The sequence below is a fragment of the Oratosquilla oratoria genome, chromosome 32, assembly GCF_046742065.1.
Source record: "Oratosquilla oratoria isolate Oo_2021 chromosome 32, ASM4674206v1, whole genome shotgun sequence".
In the NCBI taxonomy this organism is placed as follows: Eukaryota; Metazoa; Arthropoda; class Malacostraca; order Stomatopoda; family Squillidae; genus Oratosquilla; species Oratosquilla oratoria.
Window position 1 is genome coordinate 23,522,914 of NC_134808.1, and position 6,578 is coordinate 23,529,491.

Genomic DNA, 6,578 nt, shown 5'->3' on the forward strand with positions numbered 1-6,578 from the left:
GGATTCGAACCTGGGTTATTGCGGCCACAACGCAATGTACTAACCACTATACGATCACGGCCACTTGGACACACATGTTGCAAAGTGGTATATACTCATGTTACTCAGTATTTCTTTGCAATTGATCAATGAATTTGACATTCCAAAAATCACCACCTGCCGTGACCAGGATTCGAACCTGGGTTATTGCGGCCACAACGCAATGTACTAACCACTATACGATCACGGCCACTGGGTTGCACATATTAGGAATTGGTATACACTCATGTTATTCAGTATTTCTTTGCAATTGATTAATGAAATTTGACTTATTCTAAAATCACCACCTGCCGTGACCAGGATTCGAACCTGGGTTATTGCGGCCACAACGCAATGTACTAACCACTATACGATCACGGCCACTTGGTCACACATGTTGCAAAGTGGTATATACTCATGTTATTCAGTATTTCTTTGCAATTGATCAATGAAATTTGACATTCTAAAAATCACCACATGCCGTGACCAGGATTCGAACCTGGGTTATTGCGGCCACAACGCAATGTACTAACCACTATACGATCACGGCCACTGGGATGGACATATTGAGAACTGGTATACACTCATGTTATTCAGTATTTCTTTGCAACTGATTAATGAAATTTGACTTATTCTAAAATCACCACATGCCGTGACCAGGATTCGAACCTGGGTTATTGCGGCCACAACGCAATGTACTAACCACTATACGATCACGGCCACTTGGACACACATGCTGTCAGGTGGTATATACTCATATTATTCAGTATTTCTTTGCAATTGATCAATGAAATTTGACATTCTAAAAATCACCACATGCCGTGACCAGGATTCGAACCTGGGTTATTGCGGCCACAACGCAATGTACTAACCACTATACGATCACGGCCACTGGGTTGCACATATTATGAATCGGTATACACTCATCTTATTCAGTATTTCTTTGCAACTGATTAATGAAATTTGACTTATTCTAAAATCACCACATGCCGTGACCACGATTCTAACCTTGGTTATTGCGGCCACAACCTAATGTTATATTCACTCTACGATCATGGCCACTGAATCATAATTGCAATTATGGCTTCTTAGAAGTTTAATATATTTTTCTAATTAAATTTACACATGCTGTTCAGGTTTTGTGTATATACATATTCACATATGTTCATACATCCATATACATTATTGTGTGTGTGTGTGTGTGTGTGTGTGTGTGTGTGTGTGTGTGTGTGTGTGTGTGTGTGTGTGTGTGTGTGTGTGTGTGTGTGTGTAAGAGAGAGAGGGTGAGGGATTGAGAGAGAGAAAATAAATCTATGTAAAAACAACATAACAGAGGGAAGGTAATTCTCGCCAGTACCATGGAAGGCCTTGGGTTCTCTTCTTGTAGTTTCTGCCGAGTCCGTTCATCTGGTAGTTTCTGCAGAGTTCCTTCTTCTGGTTCCTTCTTCTTCTGGTTCCCGCTGACGGCGCGGTTCGAGTCAAGATTGCCGAGTGCTCCCCTCCATCATAGTTATTAATTTGAGTTTTTATTTTTTTCTTTCGCTCTGAATGAGATATGGGCTCATGCGAAAGCAGGAATGCAGCAAATTTTTTGTTAACAAAAGGCTGGTGTTGAGTTGTGTATGTTCGTTTGAAATAGAACAGAAATATAGTTTTTAAAGCTTTTGCCACTCTGATATACACACACGCACACACACACACAAGAACATTTAATATACATACATATGTAAGTGTATGTATACATATATATACATATAAATATATATATATATATATATATATATGTATATATATATATATATATATACATATGTATGTATATACATATATACATATATATATATGTATATACATATATATTATATAATATACATATATATGTATATATATGTATAAATAAATATATATATATACATAAATTGTGTGTGTGTGTGTGTGTGTGTGTGTGTGTGTGTGTGTGTGTGTGTGTGTGTGTGTGTGTGTGTGTGTGTGTGTGTGTTGTGTACCCACTATCTAACCCCGAAACATACAACCACAAGTATCCTTGTTCTCGCGTGATTATACCACAATCTGCTCACTCCCATACCACTTTGTACCATGATAACTGAGGACTCCGAAACTTGATCCCTTGATAACACAGCGCTCCCCCGGAAACCAGGAACGCAATGGCCAGAATGATAAAGACAAAAGAATTCCCAATGCGCGCACATGTTTTGAATTACTGGGCGCCATAGATACCATGGTGACGCACGGAATCATTGCTCATTTAAGGCCTTCGCGTTTGTCAGCGTCGGAGTTTGGGGTTTTTGATTTCTTTATTTGGGTGATATGTGGAAGCAACAGGAACTCTGTGTGCGCGTGTGTGTGTGTGCGTGTAAGGGGAGTTGTGTAACAGGAACTGTGTGTGCGTGTGTGTGTGTGTGTGTGTGTGTGTGTGTTTGTGTGTGTGTGTGTGTGTGTGTGTGTTTGTGTGTGTGTGTGTGTGTGTGTGTGTGTGTGTGTGTGTGTGTGTGTGTGTGTGTGTGTGTGTGTGTGTTTGTATGTATGTAAGGGTGGGGATTGCATGATGGCTTGCTGTTTCTAGAATCTATTGATCTTCTTTGGTTATGTCTCATCTAATATGTTTTCCGTTATGGTTATGTATGTGTGGAACCTACGCCAGGAGGCGCGTACCTAAGGCCGAGGCCGTCACTTTTGCCCTATCATCCACTTTAAGGACTATTGAGGCAGGTAACAATCACTGCTGGGAGTCGGAAAGAAATACGTGTGTGTGTGTGTGTGTGTGTGTGTGTGTGTGTGTGTGTGTGTGTGTGTGTGTGTGTGTGTGTGTGTGTGTGTGTGTGTGTGTGTGTGTGTGTGTGTGTGTGTGTGTGGTGTGTTTGTGTGTGTGTGTGAGTGTGTGTGTGTGTGTGTGTGTGTGTGTGTGTGTGTGTGTGTGTGTGTGTGTGTGTGTGTGTGTGTGTGGTGTGTGTGTTTGTGTGTGTGTTGTGTGTGTGTGTGTGTGTGTGTGTGTGTGTGTGTGTGTGTGTGTGTGTGTGTGTGTGTGTGTGTGTGTGTGTGTGTGTTTGTGTGTGTGTGTGTGTGTGTTTGTGTACATGTGTGCGTGCGTGCGTGCCCCTACACGCGTGCACACGCACTTCTTTTTGAACACTCCTAAACTAATATTTAGTTTCCGAATATATTTATGAGCATACCTTACCTTATAAGCATATTCACGCCTCGGACTCACCTTCTATTCCACACAAACAGTCGTGACTGAAGGAAACATTTGCACCCGGATAAATCCTCCCCTTACTCCGGACTTTTCCCCACACTCCAGACGGTCCTCCCCACTTCCCCCCGACCCTCAATCCTCTGGTACATCGTTAGAGCCAAGTAGGCTTTTGAAACAATTCATTAACTTAGTTGTTCTTTCCCTCCCGGCTCTGCAAGAACGCTTACCGCTGCATGAAGATTCTTTATAATGACAGACGTGCAAGAAGAAGATGACACACATTTTACAGATTTATTGGGGGAACAGTTTCCTTATTACCCCCTGTGCGTGGCGGGTTCGTGTGTGTATGTATGTATGTGTGTGTGTGTGTGTGTGTGTGTGTGTGTGTGTGTGTGTGTGTGTGTGTGTGTGTGTGTGTGTGTGTGTGTGTGTGTGTGTGTGTGTGTGTGTGTGTGTGTGTGTGTGTGAAGTGTGTGTGTGTATATGTTTGTGTCTATATATGTGCTAGCATATTCATGTGCATGAGAATGTTTGATGATTTGGTTGTGTATTATATATATATTCTGAATGCATTTATTTATTTATGTATGTATGCATGCATGTATGTATGTATGTATGTATGTAATGTATGTATGTATGTATATATGTATGCATGTATGTGTGTGTTATACATATGCATACTATGTATGTCTTATATATGTGTGCATGTATGCATGTATAGATTTATGTGTGTATACACATGTGTATGTACATATACGGGTATATGTGTTGACATCATACTTACATATTTCGGCCTAGATGTCCCTCACCACCACGATGTATTTTTGTCTAAATAAAAAGAAAAAATAATAGATAAAATAAATAGACAAATAATTGAAAAGGAAAATAAATAGACAAATCAATAAACAAATAAATGAATAAAAAAGTAACTTTGGTCTTATTGGCCCATTGCAGGAACAGGCTATCCACTGGGGGTGGGACAACCTTTGTACATACTGTGTCTTAATATATATTGCTTGGATTGTACTCTATGTACATTATGGTGAGGAGAATATGTGGAGTTTTGAGGGTGTTGTAATAGTTGTTGTTGTTAATTTGGTCTGTATACAGTCTTCTAGTTAATTCTGTACATGTCGATGACAATATTTTTATTTATTTATATCATCATCATCATCATCATCATCATTGTTTATCATTATTACTATTATTATTATTATCATTATTATGATGATGATGATGATGATGATGATGATGATGATGATGATGATGATGATGATGATGATGATGATGATGATGATGGAAGGAGTGAATATGAGGGGGCGTCCTAGGATGAGATGAGATGGATGGGGTGAAAGGGGTTTTACAAAAGAGAGGAATGTCTGTAGAGGAAGGACGGGAGAGGACAGAAGATAGGGCTGAATGGAGAAGGGTTGTGTATAGATGATGCTGTGATGCATGAGGGGGAGTGGATGGGGGATGAGGAGGTGAGGAAGTATGTATGATAAAAAAATTTGACGCAGTCCGAAGGGATTTCTCCCCGTCTTCTCCTTTTCTGCACGAGGTGACGAAGAGGAGGGGTCGCCGAATTTATGAAGCGGCCTTGCTGTGGATGTGCTGTGTCTTGCGACACTGCTTCTGACCCAGGGCAGTGGACAGGATGCAGGGATGACCCGTCATCCAGGAGGTGCTAAGATAAGAGGGAGGGAGGAGGGTGGAGGGGAGTGAAATATATGGGAAATTAAATGGGTGGGAGTGACTTCTATGCCTTTTTCTTTTTGGTTACCACCCGTGTAAGGGGGAAAAAGCCTTTGCTATATGTATGTATAAGCATTATTATTACTATTATTATTATTATCATTATTATTATCATTATTGTTATTATTTATATCATTTCTATATTACAACTCTCTTATTATTATCACTATTATATATTATCATTATTGTTATTATTATTATTTTATTATTAGTATCATCATTATTATCGTTATTATTATTATTATCATTATCATTATTATTATTATTTTTATCATCATCATCATTACTATCATTATTATCATTATTATTTTTATCAATTGTTATTTTCGCAAGGAAAATAATTAATCAATTCTTATTTAAAACTTGTTCCAGCAAAGTAATGTGTTTTTAAGAAACCTAAATTTCAATTACATATTTATATCTATTTATAAACCACTAGTATTGCGGGGCGTCTCAGTAGCCGTGATCGTATAGTGGTTAGTACATTGCGTTGTGGCCGCAATAACCCAGGTTCGAATCCTGGTCACGGCATGTGGTGATTTTAGAATAAGTCAAAATTCTTAGATCAATTGCAAAGAAATACTGAATAAGATGAGTGTATACAACTAGAAAGAGTATGTGTCCCAGTGGCCGTGATCGTATAGTGGTTAGTACATTGCGTTGTGGCCGCAATAACCCAGGTTCGAATCCTGGTCACGGCAGGCGGTGGTTTTTAGAATGTCAAATTTCATTGATCAATTGCAAAGAAATACTGAATAACATGAGTGTATACAACATTGTAACACGTGTCTTCCAGTGGCCGTGATCGTATAGTGGTTAGTACATTGCGTTGTGGCCGCAATAACCCAGGTTCGAATCCTGGTCACGGCAGAGGGGGAGTTGTTTTGAAAACTTTGAAGGGGTAGTGATCAAGGTATTGAACGATAACTCCCATTGTGTATGTTTAAGTGGTATATGTAAAAATTCAATAATACATATTATATATACATACACTATATACATATATATATATACATATATATATATACATATATATATATGTATATATATATATATATATATATATATGCATATGTTTGTGTTATTATAACACTTGGAAATAAAATCTCCTACTGGGATTCGAACCCTCGCCTGACCGGCTTGCCTGCGATCTTCGATCTTCGTCTTGAAAGAAGCAAGCCGCTCAGGCGAGTGTTCGAATCCCAATAGGAGAGTTTATTTCCATTTATGCATATGCTTATATATATATATATATATATATATATATATATATATATATGTATATGTATATATAAATATATATATATGTGTATATATATGTATATATATATGTATATATATATATATATGTATATATATATGTATATATATATGTATATATACATGTATATATATATGTATATATACATGTATATATATATATATACATATATATATATGTATATATAATATATATATATGTATGTATGTATAATATATCAGCGCCGAAGAGGTAATCTCTACGCAATAGAATTTTTGCCTTAGACAAGACTGTTGAAGGCCTTAAAGAGGAGAATCGAGTTCTTCGCTCGAGGACCCAAAACACGGACGA

The 6,578-nt window shown here is 38.0% G+C and overlaps 9 non-coding genes across 9 annotated transcripts in view; 3 read left to right on the forward strand and 6 right to left on the reverse strand.

Annotated features, from left to right (window-relative positions):
* TRNAH-GUG (transfer RNA histidin (anticodon GUG)) overlaps positions 1-61 on the reverse strand; it is a 72-nt gene extending 11 nt beyond the window's left edge. Inside the window, exon 1 of the tRNA in view lies at positions 1-61. This exon is cut by the window's left edge and continues 11 nt beyond it. This is a non-coding gene — a tRNA (tRNA-His).
* Positions 62-157: 96 nt separating this feature from the next.
* On the reverse strand, positions 158-229 carry TRNAH-GUG (transfer RNA histidin (anticodon GUG)). Its single transcript has one exon. It is a non-coding gene; the product is annotated as a tRNA-His (tRNA).
* Positions 230-327: 98 nt separating this feature from the next.
* Positions 328-399, reverse strand: TRNAH-GUG (transfer RNA histidin (anticodon GUG)). The gene has a single exon. It is a non-coding gene; the product is annotated as a tRNA-His (tRNA).
* Positions 400-496: 97 nt separating this feature from the next.
* Positions 497-568, reverse strand: TRNAH-GUG (transfer RNA histidin (anticodon GUG)). Its single transcript has one exon. It is a non-coding gene; the product is annotated as a tRNA-His (tRNA).
* Positions 569-666: 98 nt separating this feature from the next.
* TRNAH-GUG (transfer RNA histidin (anticodon GUG)) lies at positions 667-738 on the reverse strand. The gene has a single exon. It is a non-coding gene; the product is annotated as a tRNA-His (tRNA).
* A 97-nt stretch (positions 739-835) lies between these two features.
* On the reverse strand, positions 836-907 carry TRNAH-GUG (transfer RNA histidin (anticodon GUG)). The gene has a single exon. It is a non-coding gene; the product is annotated as a tRNA-His (tRNA).
* A 4,539-nt stretch (positions 908-5,446) lies between these two features.
* On the forward strand, positions 5,447-5,518 carry TRNAH-GUG (transfer RNA histidin (anticodon GUG)). The gene has a single exon. It is a non-coding gene; the product is annotated as a tRNA-His (tRNA).
* Positions 5,519-5,616: 98 nt separating this feature from the next.
* TRNAH-GUG (transfer RNA histidin (anticodon GUG)) lies at positions 5,617-5,688 on the forward strand. The gene has a single exon. It is a non-coding gene; the product is annotated as a tRNA-His (tRNA).
* Positions 5,689-5,785: 97 nt separating this feature from the next.
* Positions 5,786-5,857, forward strand: TRNAH-GUG (transfer RNA histidin (anticodon GUG)). Its single transcript has one exon. It is a non-coding gene; the product is annotated as a tRNA-His (tRNA).
* The last annotated feature ends 721 nt before the right edge of the window (positions 5,858-6,578 follow it).